The 25,683-nt window shown below is 41.9% G+C and overlaps 1 pseudogene; it reads right to left on the bottom strand.

Annotated features, from left to right (window-relative positions):
- Positions 1-12,481: 12,481 nt before the first annotated feature.
- On the bottom strand, positions 12,482-13,520 carry LOC149493259 (uncharacterized; annotated as a pseudogene).
- Positions 13,521-25,683: the final 12,163 nt, after the last annotated feature.

The raw sequence follows: 25,683 nt of genomic DNA on the forward strand, positions 1-25,683 counted from the left end.
AAAATAAACCCTACCAGAGGGCAGAGGAGCCAAAGGAGGACCCGGTGCTGTCACAATTAAAAAAGACACAAGCTAGGGTGTCAATCTGGGAACTTTTGGCATCATCCTTTCCTCATCGCCAAGCTCTTTGCAAGGCTTTGAGTCAACTTCAGACGCCTGTGGAAGTTAGCCCTGAAGTGCTAGTATCCACCCTCACCCAATCATCTAAAACACAAAGCATCGGTTTCTCTGATGACGATTTGCCCAAGGAGGGAGGCAGTCATAACAATGCTCTTTATGTCACTGTTCAGACTCAAGACAAAACCGTGCCCATGGTTCTCATTGATAATGGGTCGGCGCTGAACGTCTGCCCACTGAGAGTAGCCAGCTGTCTAGGGTTGGAGGAAACTAACTTCACTCCCTCGGACCAGATAGTGAAGGCCTATGACAGCACCCGGAGGGAAGTATTGGGGGTTGCCACGCTGAAGCTAACAGTTGGGCCAGCTGTGATGGAAGTCCCCTTCCAGGTAATTGATGTACCGACTAGCTTCAACCTACTTCTGGGCCGACCATGGATACACCACACTAAGGCAATACCCTCGTCCTTGCACCAAAAGGTCAAGTTTCCATATGAGGACAAAGTTATCACCATTCGGGGGGATGACTACAGTCAGCTCAAAAAGCCAAAGGGCCAGCCTCTCTTTGAGGTCAACCCTGAGACTGCCAACCTACCCCTCTCGGGATTTCAATATGATACTGTGCAGTTCATAGAAGGAAAGACTGCAAACTCTCGAATTCTCTTTGATTTTGGGACGGTGCAAATAAACTGCATAGTACCCTTGATGCTTAAGATGTCCTATCTGCCAGGAATGGTTATGGCCAGATCTGGGAAAACATATCCTGCATTACAAGCTTGGGAATGCCCGGTGAATGAAGGGACTTATGGACTGGGTTATGAGCCCACTGACGAAGAGCGTGCTGAGAAAACCCGAAGAGGAAGGAAGAAAAGTATACAGATGCGGCCTTACCTATTGACTCTGAACAGCTACTTCTGCAAACCTGGAGAAGCAGTTCCTTACTGTGGCTTCCGGGAGCCCTTTTGCTGCCCAACCGTTAAGGAGATGCTGCCTGGGATAGAAATATTTTCGGATGTTTGGGGCAACAAGCCCGAGGTAGTAACCGAGCTAGAGGCAGAAGACTTCATGCAGCCTAATCTCTTTGATGAGGTTGCAGTTATCACCGGAAGTGATGGGAATCAAGACTTGTGCAACCTAATCAAGCCGAGCGAAGGACCTCTTGACAACTGGTACGCCGAGGAGGAGCGCGCTGCTGATAAACCCCCTCCCGAGTCAAACCTAGTACCTCCCTCTGTAAACAAATCCTGTATTGAGTCTGAGTCTGACCCCGAGTCTGAAATCGAGTCAGAGTCTAGTTCTGAGTCATCCCTGTCGGATCTAGAGGATCCAGATTTCAGATTTGATGTAATCTTTGAAGACGATTCTGTCATAATCAATAAAGGCTTGCAAATTCTTGATTACCCTACGTGTCTATCTTTCCAAGCATTTCCAAGCAAAAGTAATAATCAAATAAATGAAATAAAAGATGAAAAAGAAAAAAATAATGATTGGCAAAGAAGAAAATGAACATACATACATTGCATCTGATTGTATGAACAGGGAACAGGTCAGTGAATGTTTGAAGAAATTTGCCGATTGTTTCATGTGGAAGGCAAGTGACATCACGGGAATCGACCCAGCAATAGTGGTGCATAAGATTCCAGTATACCCTGAGGCTAAGCCAGTGAAACAGAAGCTTAGAAGGCTAAAGACAGAATGGTCCTTGAAAATCAAGGAGGAAGTTGCCAAGCAACTGGAGAACAAGTTTATAGAGCCCATTGCTTACCCGACATGGTTAGCAAACATTGTGCCGGTTCCTAGGAAGGATGGAAAAGTCAGAATGTGTGTGGATTATCGGGATTTGAATAAAGCATGTCCGAAGGACGACTTCCCCCTGTCGCACATTGACTTGTTGGTGGACCGAATGGCTGGACACGAGATGGTCTCCTTGACTGATCTCGTTGTCGGGTACAATCAAATAATGATGTATTTGCCAGACAAAGAGAAGACGACATTCATCACAGAATGGGGAACCTACTGCTATAGGGTCATGCCCTTCGGGCTCAAAAATGCCGGGGCAACCTATCAAAGAATGGCAACAACCATCTTTCACGACATGATTCACGGAGAGGTGGAAGTGTATGTGGATGATATGGTGGTTAAGTCAAAAACAACCGAAGAACATACGACCGCACTTGAGAAGTTCTTCCTTAGACTTCGAAAGTATAATTTGAAGCTCAACCCGGCAAAATGTCTGTTTGGAGCCACATCCGGAGTATTTCTGGGGCACATGGTTAGTCGGAAGGGCATAGAGATTGATCCTTCGAAAGCTAGAGCTATTCAGGAAATGCCAGCACCAAGGACCGAAAAAGAAGTCCGAGGTCTCCTAGGAAGGCTACAGTACATCAGCCGGTTCATCTATCAGTTGGCCGATACTTGTGGTCCGATTTTCAAACTACTTAGGAAAGGAGTAGCAGTCAAATGGAATGAGGATTGTCAGGCGGCTTTCGACCAAGTCAAGCAATACCTGCTATCCCCGCCTGTTTTACAACCACCAAGGCTAGGAAAGCCTTTGCTACTGTACCTGTCTGTGACAGAAGAAGCAATGGGTGCCATATTAGCTCAACAAGCAGAAGATACAAGGATAGAAAATGCCGTGTATTACCTTAGCAAGAGGATGCTGGAATATGAGTTGAAATACAACAAGATAGAGAAGTTGTGTCTGGCTCTAGTCTGGGCCTGTACCAAGCTGCAACACTACCTCTCGTCTTACACTACACACGTAATCTCTGAATCGAACCCCTTGAAATTCCTTATGGAAAGGCCGGTTCTTGACTGTAAGATGGCAAAGTGGGTGTCAGTGCTTGCGGCTTATGATTTAAAGTTTGTACAACGTAAGGCAGTAAAAGGCGGGGCCTTGGCTGACCTATTAGCAGAATTACCGGTCGAAGACCAAATGCCGGAGGTAGAGTTCCCCGACGAAGACCTGTTAAACTTGGAAAGTCAGGTCTGGGAGATGTACTTCGATGGAGCTTCGAACTACCATGGAAATGGGATTGGAGTTGTATTCAAAACTCCTTGTGGAGAATACATCCCAATTGCAGTTAAACTAGACTTCGACTGTACCAATAATGAGGCCGAATACGAAGCCTGCATCAAGGGGTTAGAAGCAGCCTTGGAAAAAGAGATAAAAGTCCTCAGGGTTTTCGGAGATTCCAACCTGATAGTCTCCCAGGCTCTAAGGAAGTGGAAAATCAAGGAAGAGCGTTTGGTTCCTTACCTACAACGCTTAGACGAATTGGCTCAACAGTTTGAGGAATTATCTTTCCACTACCTGCCGCGAGCCAAAAATCAATTCGTTAATGCCCTGGCCACTTTGGCCTCCATGGTTAATGTGGGGAGAGACCAAGTTATTCGGCCCCTGACAGTTAGGCTTCAGAAACAGCCAGCACACATCATGCATTTGGTAGATGACAAGCCTTGGTTTTGGGATATACAAAATTACCTTCAGAACGAAGCCTACCCGGAGGGATCCACCAAAACTGATCAACGGACGTTAAGACAGTTAGCGTCTGGATACTTCCTTACTGGGGGAATTCTGTATAAAAGGAGTTGGAACGGCTTGCACCTAAGGTGCATTGGTGAAGAGGAGGCTCAAACCATTATGGATTCCGTGCATAATGGGGAATCTGGGTCACACATGCATGGGATAGCATTGGCTCGGAAAATCATGAACCTAGGTTATTACTGGTCAACTATGAATGCGGATTGTGTGAGGCACGCGCGGAAGTGCCATGAGTGCCAAATTTTCGCTAATCTGCAAAAACGGCCTCCGGTCAATTTAAATCCAATTGCTTCACCGTGGCCTTTTGCAACTTGGGGCATAGATGTAATTGGAAAAATCCACCCGAAAGCCTCTAATGGCCATCAGTTTATCCTGGTCGCTGTAGATTATTTCACCAAATGGATTGAGGCAGCTTCCTTTTCAGTTTTGAACGCCAAGAAGGCAGCGCAGTTTGTACGTGCCAACATCCTTTGTCGGTACGGAACACCATTCGAGATCATTACTGATAACGGGTCTCATTTTCAAGGCGAATTCGCTGACCTCTTAAAGCAAAAGAAGATTCAACATCATAAGTCCTCACCCTATCGCCCACAAACAAATGGGGCCGTCGAAGCTGCGAACAAGGCTATAAAAGTCATTTTGCAAAAGACAGTTCAGAAACATAGGGCATGGCATGAACAATTACCAAATGCTTTGTGGGGATACAGGACTTCTATCAGAACGCCTACTGGGGCGACTCCGTATTCTTTGGTATATGGTATGGAAGCAGTACTGCCTATTGAGCTGGAAGTTCAGTCGGCAAGAATTATCCGGGAAAGCCAGATCAGCGAAGCAGATTGGGCTGAGAATTATCATTTACAACTCTTGGGAATGGATGAGAAGCGATTGCAAGTGATCCACCAAGCTCAAGTTTACCAAAGAAGAATGGCGCGGCATTTTAACAAGAAGGTTAAAGACCGGAAACTCGAAGAAGGTTGTTTGGTCCTGAAAGAAATTAGACAGCCAATCCTGGACCCACGTGGGAAGTTTCGTCCTCATTGGGCTGGACCCTACGTATTGAAGAAAATATTATCCGGCGGAGCCGTCATCTTGACTGATTTGGATGGTTTGGAATTCACAAATCCGTGTAATTTAGATCAGTTAAGAAAATATTTTGTGTAGTTGTAATCATTTGCATAATGTAGAAAGAGCTACATTAGACCTGATTCTCCTTGAAAAAAAAAAGAAATTATGTATCGGAGATATGTAGGCAGCCCTCTTTGGGCGCGGTCTAAGCATTAATAAAAAAAAAAACATTTCATATTTCATTCTTCTTTGCCAAATAAAAAAAAAAGGAAAAGAAAGAACCGCTAAGTTGAAAACCCGAAAGGGCGGCTTAGGCAAAAATTAGAGCTTGAATAAATAAAAGTTGGCAAATGCTTGGAAAGTTCAAACGCCTAATGACAAAGTCAAATAATCCAGAATCAAGTAAGGGAGTCCAAAATAACTAAAGAAAGTGTAAAGCATACATCCAAAGATAAATCCAAAGTCCCAAACGAAAGGCAAAACAAGAAAAAGATCACAAAAGTTCATAAGAGTCTAGGTATCCCGTCGCCTCCGCGGAGCGGCATCCTCTGAGTCTTCTACTGAACTCTGCCTAGCCTTGCCTGTCCGAGGGGCCAGCACAATCTCCTCACCTGTCCCAAACTCCTCTTCAACATTAGCCTGAACCCAACCTTCAAGAACACTCAGCAGTGCAGTCCTCCTTGGTCTTTCAATCGGCCAGACAGCGGCGATGAACCAGGCCCGGTACTCGGGAGAAGTCTGAACACTGGTAGGATCGGGTAAAGGTCTCACCATGCGGTGATCTCTAACCCAAGCTTTAAGGATAGCTCGGGTAACACCAGCAGTAATGGCAGCATCAGCCGAAATGTCATCCATAATGGGGACAGTCTGATCTATCCCCATCTGCCTCAAAACGCGCGAAGCGCAGTACCAAGTGCAGTGGGTAAGGCCTAGGAGGTAAACCCGAGAATGGCGGAAGTTGACCTGAATAAAGCGGCTGATATTGTACCAAGGGATGAACCACAATATCTCATTTGGACCTAATTCAACCAGCCACAAAGTCCATGTTTCAATAGAAGGGTGCGAGATCAAGATTTTTCGCATGCGATATTGGGAAGGATTGTAAGGAAGGGAGGTAGGAGCAGCCACCACTTGAAGATGATCCCTCAACCAAACCTGAGTAATAGATCTTTTCTATTACGAAGAAACAAATTAAAAAGAAGAAGAAGAATGAGGTAGGATAATAGAAAAATACCTGGAGAATGATGGGGGAAACAGTCCAATCATCGAACCCTAAAGCGGCTCTGTCAAGGCTTCTAATGGTCTCTGCCAGCACAACACCGCCAATGCAACCCATATCCTCCATTTGCCAAACCATGGGACAAAGCCGCAAGTCTCCAAAACCTGGGTCCCGGTTGAATAAGAAACCAGCCAATAAGTAGAAAACCAGGGCCCGCATCCTCAGCCTCATCCGGTCAGGGTCGTCCAAGCAAGTCTCTGAAAATTCATCAATCAGGGGCAGCAGAATCGCCTTCTGATCATCCACAATCATAGCCCTAGCTTGTGACCGGCTAAACCGAAACAAGTTCTCAAATGACTTAACATACCCAACTTTCACCTCGTGCCTAACCAAGGGAGCATTGGGATCACACCCTATAATCGCACAAAATTCCTCAAAAAGAGGGCACATTTCCTCCATCATAGCCCCAAACCGAAAAACGTGAGCCTCAGGATCCCAAAATCTAATACAGGCTCGCAAAAAGTCCCAGTCAACTACTACGCCCCTAAGAGTGATAACAGGAGAAATTCCGTACCTCCCCAAATTGATCTTTTCAACTTTGGAGAGACTCCTGGTCCAGCTATGCATGCTATGGTTGTAAAAGGGATTCATGTTTTTTATTTATTTATTTATCCTATTTTTATTAATTAAAAAAAATAAATATAATAATAAATAAAATAAATAAATAATAATAAGTAAAAAAAAAAAGAAGGGAGAGAAAACTGACCAAAATAGCTGTTTAGGCACTGAATTCGAGAGTTAGAATGGAGAAAAAGGCTGAAAACAACCTTTTTTTATTTAGAAAGTCGTGCCCAAGGGCGGCTGCCCGCGCCCTCTAGGGCGGGTATGCCCACCTGGAGGGCAGGCACGCCCGCCCGGTTAGGGTGGGCGGGCATGCCCAGCCTAGGCGGGCATGCCCAGCCTAGGCGGGCATGCCTGCCCGGAATGGGCGGGCACGCCCGCCTAGCCCAGGCGGACATGCCCGCCCAGGCAGGGCGGGCACGCCCGCCCAGCCCAGGCGGGCATGCCCGCCCACGCAGGACGGGCACGCCCGCCCAGCCCAGGCGGGCATGCCCGCCCAGACAGGGCAGGGCACACCCGGCCATCCCAGGCGGGCGTCCCAAAAAAAAAAAAAAAAAAAAAAAAAAAGGGGGGGGGGGGGGCAAGGTGTGTTTTTTTTAAAATTGGATTTCTCTTCTGTTCAAATCTAATAAACGTGCATACTTTCAGTATTAATCAAATGCAGGTACAAATAAGTTAAGTACAGAGACACAGGCCAAGATTCGATACAGGAAAATAAAGAGGAAAGAAAATAAAGGAAGTTAAGTACAGAGACACAGGCCAAGATTCGATACAGGAAAATAAAGAGGTAAGAAAATAAAGGAAAGCAAGGAAGTCTAGCAGCTATCAGCGGCGAGACCTCCTCCTCCTCCGGTCGTCAAAAGCCTGCAGTGTCCAAGCTGAAGTTAGTTCCTCCTGCATTCCAAGGATTAGCTCCATCATCTGACTGATCAAGCCGTCAGGAACCTGGAAGTCACACGAAAAATATATATATAAGTCAATATACATACAAATCACTTATAAATCCTTTTTATGAGAGATTTATCAGTCATTACCTCATTAATGTCATCAGGAGGAAGAGCCAGGCGATTCACACGCTCCAGGGACACCTCCCGAAGAGCTGAAGTACCCTCAGGAGTGTAATAGGAAATGCTGTATGGAAGGTGCAAATTGGCCAAACCCGGATGGACTGGCCTGGTAGCCTCTGAAATAGCCTGGGGAATCCTGAAGGCACCAGCCGCATGGCTGGGGCCAGCTCGAGACGGACCTTCATCCGGAGTAGAAGAAGAAGGATGGGACGTAGGCCTCCTCCTTGGAGTCCTGGCCGAGGAGCCTGAAGCCCGAGAGGAACGGGTGCCGAGCGGCTGGAAAGGGGTCGACCTCGGGAGACTGTCAAGCCTAGAGCCGATGGGCCGCATCAGAAACACCTGGTAGAATTCGTCATAATCTCCACCCCGGATCAATTCCATATGTGGGATACCTTCAGTATGGGCATCTGTAAGAACCATCTGTTTGCCCGCTCGCATGTCCTCAGGAGGAGGAAGAGGAACGGAGCGGCAGCCCCTAACCTGGAAGTGCACTCGCTCACCCAGGTAATAACGTCTCAGAACGGGATGCGATAAGACAAACCGCCGCCGAGACAGAGCCTCTGATCGCCTAAAATGGGGATCAGCCTCAATCCAACGTTGGAGTCGGGTATTCATCGCCCCTACCTCAGCCTGTGTAAGGGAAGCAAATGTGTTAATAAATCTTTTATTTTTCACACGACCAAGGGAAATTAAGAGGGCACTCGCCTGCTCTATGGTACAAGTATCGAAGAAGCTCCGCAAATCCCCTAAAGACTTCTGGCGTAGAACAGACTGGTGATTAGCTCGGTACCATCTCCAAGCCAAAGGTACCAACCCTAGCCCAAGATCAGTATGAGTCAGCTCTGGGCGGAGGTAGGGAAAATACTCAAAAGCCCAAGTCTGCAAAAACGAAGGAATGGATCAATAATAAAAAAGGGGGGGGGGAAGAAAAGGAAAAGACAGCACAGAATGAGGATATGCTCTTTACATTACCTCCCAGAAATAGTAGGTCCCGCTGAGCTTACAGTGGCCTCGACTCAGATCGCACATATTATCATACATGCGGCTCAGAATAGCACCGGCCCAGTCGTACTCAGTAAGATGAGCCAAGTCCTCCAAACTCTTCAGAATAGAGGGATTAAACTTCTCTTTTCTGTTAAACCAGAAAGACGACGCAAACAATAGCAACAGAGTGAATCTAGCTACCTGAGTAGCCGTTAGCTCTCCCTGTCTATGTCTGGCATAAATGTCAGGGGCCTAGAGAGATAACCAGTGCCTCGAAACACTCAGATCGGGAGTAGAATAGCTAGGTCTAACAATCCGGGGAAGGTCAATCCCTATCAGCTCCGTCATTCGGTCGGGGGTGACCGCAGTCCTCCAATCGTCATATAGCTCGATCGGCTGAGTACCAAAAGGAATCCCAGAAATCAATGAAAAGTCGGTCGGGGTCATCGTCATCTCACCCCAAGAGAAGTGGAAAGTGTTGGTGGTGTCCCACCATCTCTCAGCCAACGCAGCCAGTAGGCTCTTATAATTCTGCCTACCCAGCTCGAGGTTTCTTAAGAAGTCCAGGTGAGAAGGGCCAATGATGGCTCCGACCGGGTTATTATGATCAAGTATGTCAAACGGGATCTCAGCAATGGAGGACTCGCCTACGTCCAGCCTAATGTATGCACCCTAAAAGGTAAAACAGTTTAAGGTTATCCTTTGGTTCCTAACTAAAAGATATCTTAATCCCCTCCTAGCATGCATACTAATAAAAATAGTAAGCACAAAAAGAAGTCAATTACAATTTGGCCTAAGGCCCAAAGAAATTACAATTTGGCCTAAGGCCCAAAAAATTGCAATTTGGCCTAAGGCCCAAAAAAAAAAATCACAATTTGGCCTAAGGCCCAAAGAAATTACAATTTGGCCTAAGGCCCAAAAAAAAATCACAATTTGGCCTAAGGCCCAAAGAAATTACAATTTGGCCTAAGGCCCAAAAAATCACAATTTGGCCTAAGGCCCAAAAAATACAATTTGGCCTAAGGCCCAAAAAATCACAATTTGGCCTAAGGCCCAAAAAATTATAATTCGGCCTAAGGCCCAAAAAATCACAATTTGGCCTAAGGCCCAAAGAAATCACAGTTTGGCCTAAGGCCCAAAAAATTACATTTCGGCTTAAGGCCCAAAATCACAATTTGGCCCTAAAATAATGGACAATATGCCAACAAAGCAAGCGTACCTGGGCAAAGACGCCGGTCATAGAAGCGTGAGTATCAGCATCCGCCATGAGATCGACATCATTGAAAGAGATCTCCAGAGACTCCAGCAGATCCTCGTCGCTGCCATAATCGGAGAAAGCCATGATGAGAGATTTGGGAGAATTTGAGAGAGAGCCTTAGAGTAAGAGGATGGAAATGAATGAAAAAATGATAGTTTAAGCTATTTATATAAGAAAAAAGGAGCCAAAAGGCGGGTCTTCTAGACGCGTCTGTTTTTCACCTTCAAAATTTGTGTTTCAGACAACCACCGACTCCCATAAATCATTTTTATGGTCGCCGGTGGGGGGCAGCTGTGAATACTTAAATTTTGAGGCTCGAAGAGCCATTTTTCCGGACTGCAAATAGTCCAGTCGGACCGGAGGTCATTCAAAAAGTTCACCGGAAGTGTGCCAATATGGTACTTGAAATGTCCGAAAAATTACGAGGATCACAGAACTGGTCTCGGAATATTTTTTGGAGGTCCGGAACTCCCGGAAAAGCTCCGGAACGAAAAAAGAAAAAGAAAGGGGAAAAGGCACACACGCCCGCCCGCGGGGGTGGGCATGCCCGCCCAGGCCAGCCGGGCATGCCCGCCCAAGCCAGGGCGGGCGCGCCTGCCCAGGCATGCCCGCCCAGACCAGGCGGGCATGCCCGCCCTCGAAAGCGGGCAGGGGCGCCCGGGATCACGTTTTTTCCTATAAAAAACGGCTCTGGGGCTCCGTTTTGAGACACTCAGTCTGTGTTAACGGACGCTCCTTCTCTCTACGCTCTTTGCGATTCTTTACTGCTTTCTTGCATTTTTTAATTTTAGTTTTATTTTATTGTTGTGATACTTGGTCACTTAAAATTAAATTAAAATTAATTCCCTTAACGAGGAGCTTAACCTGGAGTTAAGAAGCGGTCGACGATTAAATCAGGTACATGAACTGAACTCTGCCTATTTAATTTTAGCATTTCATGCATGCTTCTTTTCTACTCCTAATAATTCTACAACTGCATAAATGCATCCATGCCATCATTAGGCAAACAAATTGCCTCAATTAAATAAATTTAGGCTAAATGCCCGATTAATTAATAATCGTGGTATTAATGCTAAATCCGACAATATTGGCTAAAAAGCCTAGTTAATTAATAACTACGGTTTAATTGCCTTTATTTCAAACAAATCCTGCTTAAGTCCAATTAATTAATAATTGTGGCTAAAAGCCTTAATTGATCACGTTTTGGCAACAAGTTGCCTACAATTAAATCGATCTTTTGGCAAAATGCCTTAAAATTAATCAACTTATTTTGGCAAAAAGCCTTAAATCAATCATTTTGGCGACAATCGCCCAATCAACATCATTTTGGCAATCAAATTGCCTAAATCACTCTTTTGGGCTAAAAGCCTTAAATTCAATCATTTTGGCGACAATCGTCTAAAGTTAATCATTTTTGGCAACGATTGCCTAAATCAATCTTTTTGGCTAAAAGCCATTAAAATCAACATTTTGGCATCAAATGCCTAAAAATCAATCAATTCTTTGGCAAAATGCCTAAACAAAATGCACAAAGCATACACACACCCATGCATAAAGCATCCTCATTCAAAGCCCTCTAAAAGAGGCCTATCGAACTACGTTGACTTTGATCTTCCATTCAAACGGAAGTACGTAGGCACGTTCGGGATTTAACCCCAGGCGGCAAGTCGAAATCACATAAACATTTTTCATTGGTCCAATTACCTTGCAAAGCATTCATTCATTGGTTAGTTTATCAGCATGACATAGTCTCGGGATCCATCTCGGGTTAGCATACCATGCCTTAGACATTGGGCTAATTAATCTAGTAACTAGGTTAATTAAAATTGGAGTCACTTAGGGTTTTTTCCTAGTTTACCCTAAAACAATTAAACAAGGTGGCGACTCATACATTCACGTGCATTTCTTCCTTTAGTCACATGCATTCATATGCTATGATATTCGGGGTAGGGGTTCACAATTCTTAATGCTTTGATTTTCTTATCTAATTGATTCTCAACCAAGTTAATATAATTCTTAAAGCATTTTAAAGCTTCAGATTTATGTGAAATCAGGTATACATAATCAAAACGTGTATAGTCATTTATAAAAGTGATGAAATAATAAGCTCCATGTCGTGCCTCACAACCATTGGACCATAAATGTTAGAATGAACAAATTGCAATGGTATGCTAGCTCTAGTTCCTTTACCAAATGGTTTTCTTGCTGTTTTTCCTGCTAGATAATGTTCAGAGATAGACAAATCTACCTTTTTTATATTAGCTAAAAGACCTACTTTTGCTAAACGATCCATTCTTTGTTGACCAATATGGCCCAAGCTTAGCATACCAAATATTCACATCATCTCATAATTTTGTGAATTTATAAAAAGGGAAAAACTAACATTGGAAATCATACTTTGAATAATATCCAAAATATAACCAGAACCATAAAATGTTGTTCCCAGACACAAACGTACTAAATTATTATGGAAATGCCAACTGAACCTTAGTCTAAGCAAGACAATAACTGAAATCAAATTTCATCGAATCTCTAGAGCATACAAGACGTCATGTAAGAGTAGGGTCTGTCCACCATGCAAAACTAATTTAAATGTGCCAATTCCCTTCACTTCAATGCGCGTATTGTTCCTACATAGATCCATTTTGTCCCAACGGGTACACGACGAATATCCACAAATGCTTCTTGATCCCTCATCACATGGTTTGTTGCTCCCAAATCTACTATCCATAAAGGATGATACTCTGTTAGAAAAATAGAACTAGCAATAGAAATTTCACTCACACATGAGTAAATAGGATGTATCTTCTTAGGCGCAGTGCAATCCTTAGCATAGTGGCCCTTATTACCACAATTAAAACATTTGACCCTCATAAAGTTTTTCTTCTTAGGACGCTTATCTTTTCAATTATATTTCGCTTAGTCTTCTTCGTCCTTTGAACCTGCTTTTCCTTGCCTTTTGGATCAAATCGCTTACGCTTTTGACCTAATGTGGACCAAATCTAACCACATGTGCCACTACACTTGATTGCATAGCATTAAGCCAATCAGCTTCGAGTTCTAAATGTCATGAAGCATCATTAAAGGTGTTGATCGTCTCATTATGTGTTAGGTGCATCCTCATATGCTTCCAACTTTCAAGCAAGGAACGGATAACAGCTTGGATTTTTTGTTCCTTAGTCAATACATGACCAGCATCATGTAACTCACTTATCATGTTGGATATATCTCTTAAATGTCACTTCATTGTATGTTCAGGATGCTTCTTATAGGTGTCGAACTTGATAGTGAGTGACTGAAGTTTTATGACGGATGCACCACCAAACTTGTTCCTTAAAGCTTCCTACAGATCCCTAGCGAATTCGAAACTTTTGAATTCCTTCATAATGTCATCATCAATTGCACTTAGCATTGTGATGCGTGCTAAGGAATTCTTTCTTTTCCAAGCCACATAAGCATCATGGTTCCACCTATGCTGAGTCGTGTTGCCTTCTTCAAGTTGTTTCATAATTTCATTAAAAGGTTTAAGAGCATCTTGCTCTTTCAGCACTTATTAGATTTTGACACTCCATATCTCATAGATATCACCATTCAATTTGGTTCCTTTGTTAATTTCAGCAACTATACTCTTCGTAGCAGATATCATTTAAATATACACAAAATCTATATATATTGATAATATATACACGCTCTTATTATTGTTGTTTTATACATACATGATATAATATTATTTTCAAACTCAATTGCACATATTAATAATAATCACATCATACTTATACTTAGAGTCAAAAGGCTACTATGTTTCTAATCATCATCAATATATAACAGTCAAAAGGTTACTATGTTTCCAATCATCATCAATATATAACATGAGATAATATTAATATTGCAAAAATAGCAAAAATAATCATTAATTAGTAAATAGCAATTATCCTAACTAAGTTTGTGACATCCTACCGAGTCGAGTCGAGTCAAGTCGAGTTGAACCAAACTAGGTTGGGGTAGAATGGGTTTATAAGTGGACTTACTTGATTGAGAGAAAAAGATCAAAGTATAAGGGTTAGGATTTATTTGCATTAAAAGATCAAGCTTGGGTATTAAGTTATAGCCTTTTTCCACTTGAGGTACCATTTAGTAAGTTTCACATCATTTTTCTTCATATTTTGATGGCCTACCCGTGATAATCATTTTCACTTTCCCATTTTCATCTTTATCTTCATCTTCTTCATCTCCTTCCTTTCTCCATCCATTTTCATGGTAGTTTAAGGCAACCTCAATTTTCTCCAAGTAAGTAGAATTTCTTGAAGCTTTATATTATTCAACCTCTAATTGAGCTATATTGTAGATAAGTTATAAGAATTCTGATGTGTATAGGAGAAGTGAGTTCAAAGATTGTAGAAAAAGGAAGCTAAAGAAGAGCTCAAGCTTTTTGGAGTAAAGGTTTGATATCTCTTTTCATTTACCATTTTCTTTGCATGAGAATTTGTGTGGTGTGTTGATAATGAGACAATCTATTGCTTCATGTTGAGTTGGAGGACTGGAAATGGTGAGAAAACAGGGGAGGAATTGAATATATGAAGGCAATATTGAGTTTATGCTGAAACAGGTTTTACTGGAAAGGAACCAGTGACTTCACCTTGATTTTGACCCTATTTAATGATGGAATTAGGAAGTGTCATAGAAGAGTTATTTGTTCCTCTATGTGTTATCTTTACATGGGTTTTTGAATCATCCAAATCGGAGTTGTATATTGAGAGATATGACCAAAAGAGTACAGACTGCGCAGGCTGGAAAACGCGACGCGCGCGCGCGAATTGCATGACGAGCTCACGAATTTCACCTGAAACACACTGACTCTCATTTTGCACTTCTCGCGTTCGCGACTTTGCACTGCGCGCTCGCGACTTGTGCCCGAAAACACACTGACTCTCATTTTGCACTTCTCGCGCTCGCGACTTTGCACTGCGCGCTCGCGACTTTCACCTGGAAACTCACTGACCTTCAGGTGTGCTTTGCGCGCTCGCGACTTTGCAAGACGCGCTCGCGACTTGTGTTTTCATGCACTTTTGGACTTCATTTTTTATGCAATTGAATTCCTTTGCTCAATTTGTATGCCTCCAATCATTTTAAAACAAAAAGACAACATTAGAACATGTATCAAAACAACATGCAAGCATGCAAATGATGTGAAATCAAATAAACATTATGATTTATGAAGTTATGAAACCATTAATATGATGTTGTATTATACTATTGACATGCCAACCTTATGCTCCATTGAGGTTAGGTAGAAACCATGTCGATAAGGCTATGTCGCGACATAGGATAGCAGATCTGCACCTCATACAGTTCGATACTCCGGCTACAGGCCGTTGAGTGGATATGATTTTATATGGGCCATAGCAGCCAAGCATACAGTATTCATCCAGTTTCATACAGTTTTTCTTATCACTTCGGTTTCACTATAACCTTATGGAGCCATACAGATGTCTTGACTTAACCTTGCATGAATCATACAGTATTATAAACAGTAAGAAAGATAATCAAGGTATCATGAAAGTATCATGATATGTGTGCTTATATGTGCCATATGTGTTTACATGGTTCTTTCTATACATGTATGTGCTTAATTGTTTCTTTCTATGTTGAGATATCCACTGAGCTTTATTTGCTCAGCGAGTTACCTGTTTAACTCTGTGAACCCCTCCCCAAAATATCATAAGCATATGAATGCATGTGACTAAGGGAAGAAATGCACGTGAATGTATGAGTCGCCACCTTGTTTAATTATTTTAGGGTAAACTAGGAAAAAACCCTAAGTGACTCCAATTTTAATTAACCTAGTTACTAGATTAATTACCCAATGTCTAAGGCATGGTCTTCGAACCTGAGGTGGATCCCGAGACTATGTCATGCTGATGAAACTAACCAAAAAATGAATGCTTTGCAAGATGATTGGACCAATGGAATGTTTAAGTGAGTTTGAATGATTGCGACTTGCCGCTCGGGGTTAAATCCCGAACGTGCCTACGTACTTCCGTTTGAATGGAAGATCAAAGTCAACGTAGTTCGATAGGCCTCTTCTAGAGGGCTTTAGATGGGATGCTTGATGCATGAGTGTGTGTATGCTTTGTGCATTTTTGTTTAGGCATTTTGCCAAAGAATTGATTGTTTCAGGCACTTGGTGCCAAAATGTTGATTTGAGGCTTTTTGCCAAAAAGAAAGGATTTGGGCTTATTCTTGCCAAAAGATAAGTTGTGCTTATTTGCTTGCCAAAGATTAATTGGGCTTATTATTGCCAAAAGATTGATTGTTTAGGCGATTGTCGCCAAAATTGAATGATTTAAGGCTTTTTAGCCAAAATGAATTGATTTAGGCAATTGTTGCCAAAGGTTGATTCAAGGCTTTTAGCCAAAAGAAATTGATTTAAGCGATTTGTCGCTATAAAAGAGATTAATTTTCACTTATAAGCAATTTATCTGCTTAAAGTGATTAATTAAATTGAAATATAGGCAATTTATTGCCATAAAAAAAAAACGTGTTTAAGTAGGACCTTTTAGTCACAATCATTGATTAACTGGACTTAGGCCAAGAACTGTTCGAAATAAAGGCAATTTCACCATAGTTATTGATTAACTAGGCTTCTTTAGCCAATAATGTCAGATTTACGCTTTAATACCACGATTATTAATTAATCGGGCATTTAAGCTTAATCTTTATTTGATTGAGGCAATTTATTTGCCTAGTGGATGATATGGATGCATTCATGCAGTTATAGAGTTAAGGGGAGTAGAAAAGAAGCATGCATGAAGTGCTAAAATTAAATAAGCGTAGTCTAATTTATGTACCTGATTTAATCTCCGACCGCTTCTTAACTCCAGGTTAAGCTCCTCATTAAGGGAAATATTAATTAAAATGGAATTTTAATGGCCACTTAGTAAAGCAAGAAAAAATGAAAGCAGAATAAAATAAAATAAAATAAAATAAAGAATGCAGAAAGCGATAAAAGAATCGCAAAGAGCGTAAAGGGAGAAGAGAGGTCCGTCAACACAGACTGTCTCTAAAATGGAGCCCGGGGCCTCTTTTTATAGAAAAAAAAAACGCACCCCGAGCGCGCCTGCCCGCCTAGTTTGGGCGGGCGTGCCCGCCTGGGCTGGGCGGGCGTGCCCGCCCATGCTGGGCGGGCATGTCCGCCCAGGTTGGGCGGGCGTGCCCGCCTTTGCAGGGCGGGCGCGCCCGTCCTTGAGGGTGGGCATGCCCACCCCCGCGGGCGGACATGCGTGCCTTTTTTTTCTTTCCGGAGGCTTTTCCGGGAGTCCCGGACTTCAAAAAATATTCCGAGACCAGTTTCGTGATCTTCGTAATTTTTCGGACATTTCAAGTACCATATTGGCACACTTCCGGTGAACTTTTTGAATGACCTCCGGTCCGACCGAACTGTTTGCAGTCCGAAAGAATTGGCTCTTTGAGCCTCAAAATTTAGGTGTTCACAAACTCGCAGGTTTTGAGACTGGACCATAGAGAGTCATTTTACAACTGCTGCAGTTCATCTGTAGAAGACTCGGCCTTTAGGGTGGCTACTCATTTTAATGTGTATCTTTTGTCTATCCTTTTTATGGCATGTACAGGGCACACAGTTGGGCCCATTCCATTTTGAAACTAGTATCATGTCTTGTAAATATAAATTACATTATTATTGTAAACAACACATCAGCATGATATTATATTCAATATACATTATGAGTTCAGCATGATAGGATATAAGTGAACCAGTTTGTAGCATCTCGACTCGGTTTATTCGGGTTTACGGGTGGACCGGGAAGGGATGTTACAAATTTTGGTATCAGAGCCCTAGGTTTAGTTTCCCCGGGCTTGCATGCATAAGTCAGTATAGTGTACATGCCATGCTACCCTAATGAACTAAGCAGTTGTTATTCTTTTAGGAGGATGTCTCAGGAAGGTGAGAGCGAGTCACACGCCTCCAGAGCCGTGGAGGGTGAGGCTCCAGTAGCACCAGGTCAAGCCAGAGAAGTGGAGGGTGAGGCTCCAGTAGCACCAGGTCAAGCCAGAGCAGTGGAGGGTGAGGCTCCAATAGCACCAGGCCAAGAGGTGCTGTTAAAGCAACTTGCGGATACTTTTAGGCAGATTGCAGGGGTGATACCTCAAGCACCAGTAGTAGTAGAAAGAGAAAGAAAGCCCCCACTAGAGAAGCTTCGAAAATATGGGGCGAAAGAATTCAGTGCTAACAAGGATGATAGTCCAGAAATAGCTGAGTATTGGTTAGATGGGACATCGAGAGTTCTGGAACAATTACAGTGTACACTAGAGGACAAGTTGATTTGTGCCACATCATTGCTGATAGATGAGGCATACACATGGTGGAATATTGTTCAGCAGCGAGTATCAGCAGAGCAGCATACATGGCAATTCTTTTTGGACGAATTCAAGAAAAAGTTCATCACAGAGGCTTACCTAGATGCGAGAAGGAAGGACTTCTTATACCTTCGGCAGAACAGAATGTCAGTTGCCGAATATGAAAGAGAATTCACCAGACTCAGCAGGTATGGTGAGCGGATGGTGGCTACAGAAGCCGAGAGGTGTAAAAAGTTTCAGGAAGGCCTGAACGATGAGATTCAGATGGGAGTGGTAGCTTCCAGATTCAGAGAGTTCTCAGCTTTGGTAGAGGTAGCTCAGGAGATAGAGCGAATTCAGGCCAGTCAGCGTACCAGACGCCAGCGGTCTCAGCAGAGGAGAGACCAAACTCAGAGTGCACCCAGTACCTATTAGTCAGAAAGCAAGAGATTCAGAGGTGCTAGTAGTTCAGCTAGTTCTAGACCTTCCTTTAGCCAAGGCGCAGCTAGGGGTGCTAACACGCCAGCGAGTTCTGCTGGTGGTAGTCGAGGTTCAGGCAGAGGAACTGGTAGAGGCACCAGTAGAGGTGCAGAGTCAGCCGGTTATACTTTTCCACCTTGTGAGCATTGTAGCAGACGGCATGGTGGAGATTGTTGGTTGGTGACTGGTAAATGTTGGATATGCGGAGCATCAGACCATCAGAAGAAGGATTGTCCGAAGAGGGCAAAAGTTCCTATACAGTTCATAGCAGGCAGGGGGAGAGGTGAGAGCTCCGGAGGGCAGAGACAGCAATCAGAGACTGTGGACAAACCCGATACAAGAGGTCCAGCCAGGGTCTATGCTATGCGAACCAGGGAAGATGAGGAAGCTCCAGATGTGATAGTTGGTGAGTTTTCTTTATGTGATCATACAGTTTATGCTTTAATTGATCCTGGCTCATCTCATTCATACATTAGCGTACCTAAACCTTGGGTTAAAGGGTTAGAAGTTGCATATGTGAGTCAGGGTATGGTAGTTACTAATCCATTAGGCGATGTAGTAAAAACCCATACAGTGGTCGAAGGATGTCCAATTGTTATTCATGGAAAAGAGTTTCCAGGAGATCTTATGGAGTTGCCATTTAGAGAATTTGATGTGATTCTGGGTATGGATTGGCTATCCAGACATCAGGCTATAGTTGATTGTGCAAAGAAAAGGGTGACACTATATACAACAGCAGGGGAGGAAATTATAATAGTCGGGAAGCGGCGAGATTTTCTGGGTAATGTGATATCAGCCATGGTAGCAAAGAGATTAATTCAGAAAGGTTATGAAGCATACTTGGTATGTGCATTACAAGCAGAGAAAGAACAGTCAGAAGTGCAAGACATACCAACAGTGTGTGATTATCCAGACGTATTTCCAGAAGAGTTACCAGGGTTACCACCAAGGAGGGAAGTGGAGTTTACCATAGATGTCTATCCTGGAGCAGCACCAGTATCAATTGCACCTTACAGAATGGCACCAGCAGAGCTAAAAGAGTTAAAGATTCAGCTACAGGAGTTATTGGATAAAGGCTTTATCAGACCCAGTGTATCACCTTGGGGAGCACCGGTGTTATTTGTAAAGAAGAAAGATGGATCATTCAGATTGTGCATTGACTACAGACAACTGAACAAACTGACAATCAAGAATAAGTATCCATTGCCTCGAATCGATGATTTGTTTGATCAGCTAAAGGGTGCAGGCATGTTTTCTAAGATCGACCTTAGGTCGGGATACCATCAGTTACGGATAAAGGAAGAAGATATCGCTAAGACTACATTCAGGACTCGATATGGTCACTATGAATTTTTAGTCATGCCATTCGGTCTCACAAATGCACCAGCGGTTTTCATGGATCTCATGAACCGCGTGTTTCATTCATATCTGGATCAGTTTGTGGTGGTGTTTATAGATGACATTTAGGTCTACTCCAGAGACAGAGTTGAACATGATAAACATTTGCGGATTGTACTCCAGACACTGAGGGATAAACAGCTGTATGCCAAGCTCAGTAAGTGTGAGTTTTGGCTGGAAGAAGTTTCTTTCTTAGGACATGTGGTGTCATCTGAGGGTATCAGAGTGGATCCTAAGAAGATTGAAGCTATTGTTGATTGGAGACCACCCAGAAAAATCACAGAAGTTCGAAGTTTTCTAGGTTTAGCCGGTTATTACAGAAGGTTCGTAAAGGGATTCTCTATCATTGCATCACCTTTAACAAGATTATTGAAGAAAGCAGTCGTATTTCAATGGGATGATAGATGTCAGCAGAGTTTTGACACTTTGAAGAAAAAGTTGACTGAAGCACCAGTGTTGACCCAGCCAGTGTCAGGTAAAGACTTTGAGATTTACAGTGATGCCTCTCATACTGGGTTAGGATGTGTACTCATGCAAGACAGGAAAGTGGTAGCTTATGTCTCCAGACAGTTAAAGCCACATGAATTGAATTATCCAACCCATGATTTAGAACTGGTAGCCATTGTTCTAGCATTCAAAATATGGCGGCATTATCTGTACGGTGAAAAGTGTCACATTTACACAGATCATCAAAGTTTAAAGTATTTACCGACACAGAAAGATTTGAATTCAAGACAACGGAAGTGGATGCAGATTCTGGCTAATTATGATTATGTCATTAATTACCATCCGGGCAAAGCTAACGTGGTAGCTGATGCCCTTAGCCGAAAATCATTGTTTGCTTTGAGAGCAATGAGAATTAGCATGGAGTTGCAACAGCAGGGAATTATTCTAGCATAGATGCAAGTACAGCCATCTTGGGTTCAGGAAGTTGCAGAAGCACAGAAGAAAGATGCACAAACAGCACTATGGGTGAAACAAGTACAGGAAGATCATGGTGGGAAATTCAGATTGGATAACAGTGGAGTCTTATTCTATGAGGACAGAGTTGTTGTACTAGAGATAGGGGAGCTTAGACAAAAGATTCTGCATGAAGCTCATAACAGTCCATACACAATGCATCCAAGTAGTACCAAGATGTATCAGGATTTGAAGAAAGGTTATTGGTGGCCGGGCATGAAGAAAGATATCGAAAATGTTGTAACAAGATGTTTAACATGTCAACAAGTAAAAGCAGAACATCAATTGCCAGCTGGGTTGCTTCATCCAATAACAGTGCCAACATGGAAATGGGATCAGATCACGATGGATTTTGTTACTGGATTACCTCAGACGCAGCGGAAGCATGATGCAGTATGGGTAATTGTAGACAGATTAACTAAGTCCGCGCACTTTCTACCAGTTAGGATGGACTATTCTCTGGACAAGTTAGCAGAAATTTATGTTAGCGAAATAGTCGAAGTTTTGGGGTAAACTGCAGGAAGCATTAGGGACAAAATTGCATTTCAGTACTGCATTTCATCCTCAGACAGATGGCCAATCAGAGAGAGTAATTCAAATCCTGGAAGACATGATGAGATCATGTGTTATAGAATTTGAAGGCAGTTGGGACAGATATGTACCTCTCATGGAATTTGCCTACAACAACAGCTATCAATCGAGCATTAAGATGGCACCATATGAAGCATTGTATGGTAGACAATGTAGGACACCTGTGTGTTGGACAGAACTGAGTGAGAAGAAGATTTTAGGTCCAGATTTGGTTAGAGAAACAGAAGAGAAAGTGGAAATCATCAGAAAACGACTGAAAGAAGCAAGTGATCGACAGAAGTCCTATGCCGATTTAAAGAGAAAGGATATTGAGTACTCGGTTGGTGATAAAGTATTTCTGAAAGTTTCACCATGGAAAAAGATCCTAAGGTTTGGACGAAAGGGTAAGCTTAGCCCTAGGTTCATTGGTCCATACGAGATTGTCGAACATGTAGGACCATTAGCCTATCGCCTAGCGTTACCTTCAACCTTAGATCGGATTCATAATGTTTTTCATGTATCAATGTTAAGGAGATATCGATCAGACCCATCACATGTGTTATCAGCAGAAGAGATTGAAATTCAGCCGGATCTCACTTATGAAGAAGAACCAGTTCAGATCTTAGCCAGAGAAATTAAAGAATTACGGAACAAAAAAATAGCATTGGTAAAAGTTCTTTGGAGGAATCATAAGACAGAAGAAGCAACTTGCGAATCTGAAGAAACCATGCGACAACAGTATCCACAATTGTTCACAACAGCTAAACTTCGGGATGAAGTTTTTATTTAGGAGGGGAGAATTGTGACATCCTACCGAGTCGAGTCGAGTCAAGTCGAGTTGAACCAAACCCGGTTGGGGTAGAATGGGTTTATAAGTGGACTTACTTGATTGAGAGAAAAAGATCAAAGTATAAGGGTTAGGATTTATTTGCATTAAAAGATCAAGCTTGGGTATTAAGTTATAGCCTTTTTCCACTTGAGGTACCATTTAGTAAGTTTCACATCATTTTTCTTGATATTTTGATGGCCTACCCGTGATAATCATTTTCACTTTCCCATTTTCATCTTTATCTTCATCTTCTTCATCTCCTTCCTTTCTCCATCCATTTTCATGGTAGTTTAAGGCAACCTCAATTTTCTCCAAGTAAGTAGAATTTCTTGAAGCTTTATATTATTCAACCTCTAATTGAGCTATATTGTAGATAAGTTATAAGAATTCTGATGTGTATAGGAGAAGTGAGTTCAAAGATTGTAGAAAAAGGAAGCTAAAGAAGAGCTCAAGCTTTTTGGAGTAAAGGTTTGATATCTCTTTTCATTTACCATTTTCTTTGCATGAGAATTTGTGTGGTGTGTTGATAATGAGACAATCTATTGCTTCATGTTGAGTGGGAGGACTGGAAATGGTGAGAAAACAGGGGAGGAATTGAATATATGAAGGCAATATTGAGTTTATGCTGAAACAGGTTTTGCTGGAAAGGAACCAGTGACTTCACCTTGATTTTGACCCTATTTAATGATGGAATTAGGAAGTGTCATAGAAGCGTTATTTGTTCCTCTATGTGTTAGCTTTACATGGATTTTTGAATCATCCAAATCGGAGTTGTATATTGAGAGATATGACCAAAAGAGTACAGACTGCGTAGGCTGGAAAACGCGACGCGCACGCGCGAATTGCATGACGAGCTCGCGAATTTCACCTGAAACACACTGACTCTCATTTTGCACTTCTAGCGTTCGCGACTTTGCACTGCGCGCTCACGACTTGTGCCCGAAAACACATTGACTCTCATTTTGCACTTCTCGCGCTTGCGACTTTGCACTGCGCGCTCGTGACTTTCACCTGGAAACTCACTGACCTTCAGGTGTGCTTTGCGAGCTCGCGACTTGTGTTTTCATGCACTTTTGGACTTCATTTTTTATGCAATTGAATTCCTTTGCTCAATTTGTATGCCTCCAATCATTTTAAAACAAAGGACAACATTAGAACATGTATCAAAACAACATGCAAGCATGCAAATGATGTGAAATCAAATAAACATTATGATTTATGAAGTTATGAAACCATTAATATGATGTTGTATTATACTATTGACATACCAACCTTATGCTCCATTGAGGTTAGGTAGAAACCATGTCGATAAGGCTATGTCGCGACATAGGATAGCAGATCTGCACCTCATACAGTTCGATACTCCGGCTACAGGCCGTTGAGTGGATATGATTATATATGGGCCATAGTAGCCAAGCATACAGTATTCATCCAGTTTCATACAGTTTTTCTTATCACTTCGGTTTCACTATAACCTTATGGAGCCATACAGATGTCTTGACTTAACCTTGCATGAATCATACAGTATTATAAACAGTAAGAAAGATAATCAAGGTATCATGAAAGTATCATGATATGTGTGCTTATATGTGCCATATGTGTTTACATGGTTCTTTCTATACATGTATGTGCTTAATTGTTTCTTTCTATGTTGAGATATCCACTGAGCTTTATTTGCTCAGCGAGTTACCTGTTTAACTCGCAGGTTTTGAGACTAGACCATAGAGAGTCAGTTTACAACTGCTGCAGTTCATCTGTAGAAGACTCGGCCTTCAGGGTAGCTACTCATTTTAATGTGTATCTTTTGTCTATCCTTTTTATGGCATGTACAGGGCACACAGTTGGGCCCATTCCATTTTGAAACTAGTATCATGTCTTGTAAATATAAATTACATTATTATTGTAAACAACACATCAGCATGATATTATATTCAATATACATTATGAGTTCAGCATGACAAGATATAAGTGAACCAGTTTGTAGCATCTCGACTCGGTTTATTCGGGTTTACGGGTGGACCGGGAAGGGATGTTACAAAGTTCCATTACAAACTATAAATAGAATAATTCTAATTTCATATTTCCAAAGAAATATGTTAAAGTCATTCACAAAGAACCAATTATTGAAACCATTACTAACTAACTAATCTTGACATGTCAAGATTGCTTCAAAAAAACTTATTACAGAAATTTTTCGTAACAGGAATAGACTCATCTAAAATCCTAGAAAGGTCACTTGACGATTTCTTTAAATGTTGGGCCCATGGCCTCGACCTTATAGCAGCCTTGCTATGCAGCCCCACGCTAGGACATGAGGTCATTCTCATAATCCCCATCCTACAGATTCTAATCATGAAACTCCGAATAAATGCAGAATATGACCATTTGTCATTTCTATCCTCTCATACATTCAAAAACTCTTCAACAATAATACGATGATCATACATGGAACTTAGCATCATTAAATAAAGAGTTTTTTCTTTTCCTTTAAGCCGCCTCTCCATATAATTTCTTGTCAGGCTTTGTAGACTAGTACCAGATGGGGTATCAGAATTTCTAAGTCATGAAGATTAGATACTGGGCTTAATTAAATTTTATATGCTTCCCTTTCCATTTCGGCTATAAGCCTTTTTTACTCATGAGTCCTTGCCACCCTTGGAGTCCTATACATTCTCACCATAATTTGCTATAACACATTACAGAAAATTATCAAATAAATCAAATATATTATACACATATACATAATTATTGATTTAACGAAATATATAATACTCCCAATATAGGCAATAGACGTTCCCCAAAAAAAATGTCTTATGATAAATTTTTTTTTTTTATGTGTGGTCTAAAATAATTTTCTCAACTTTCTTAAATAAATGGAAAATTTTTTTAATCAATTAAAAAAATTCACCATATTATAGAAAATAAGCTTTATTAATAATTTTCGATAATTCTCAAATATGGATCAAAAAACAAGAAAAATTATTTTCTAGACCTTAAAAAAATAATAATTTATTAGCCACAACCAATCAAGAGCTGTCGTGTAGCAGTTCCTGCCATGTGGTAGAACCCTAGTGGTTCTGCCAAGCCCAGATAAAAGAAACTCATCTAGAGAGAGTATACTTCATATACTACCTCAAATTTGATTCCGTTAACTAGACTATCTGGTTGGGATTTTTGGGGTCCTTAATACGGTCTAAACGGTTAGTATCATGTTTTGAAT

Source organism: Jatropha curcas, chromosome 10, assembly GCF_041381405.1.
Source record: "Jatropha curcas cultivar XTBG-Jc1 chromosome 10, XTBG_Jcur_1.0, whole genome shotgun sequence".
In the NCBI taxonomy this organism is placed as follows: domain Eukaryota; kingdom Viridiplantae; phylum Streptophyta; class Magnoliopsida; order Malpighiales; family Euphorbiaceae; genus Jatropha; species Jatropha curcas.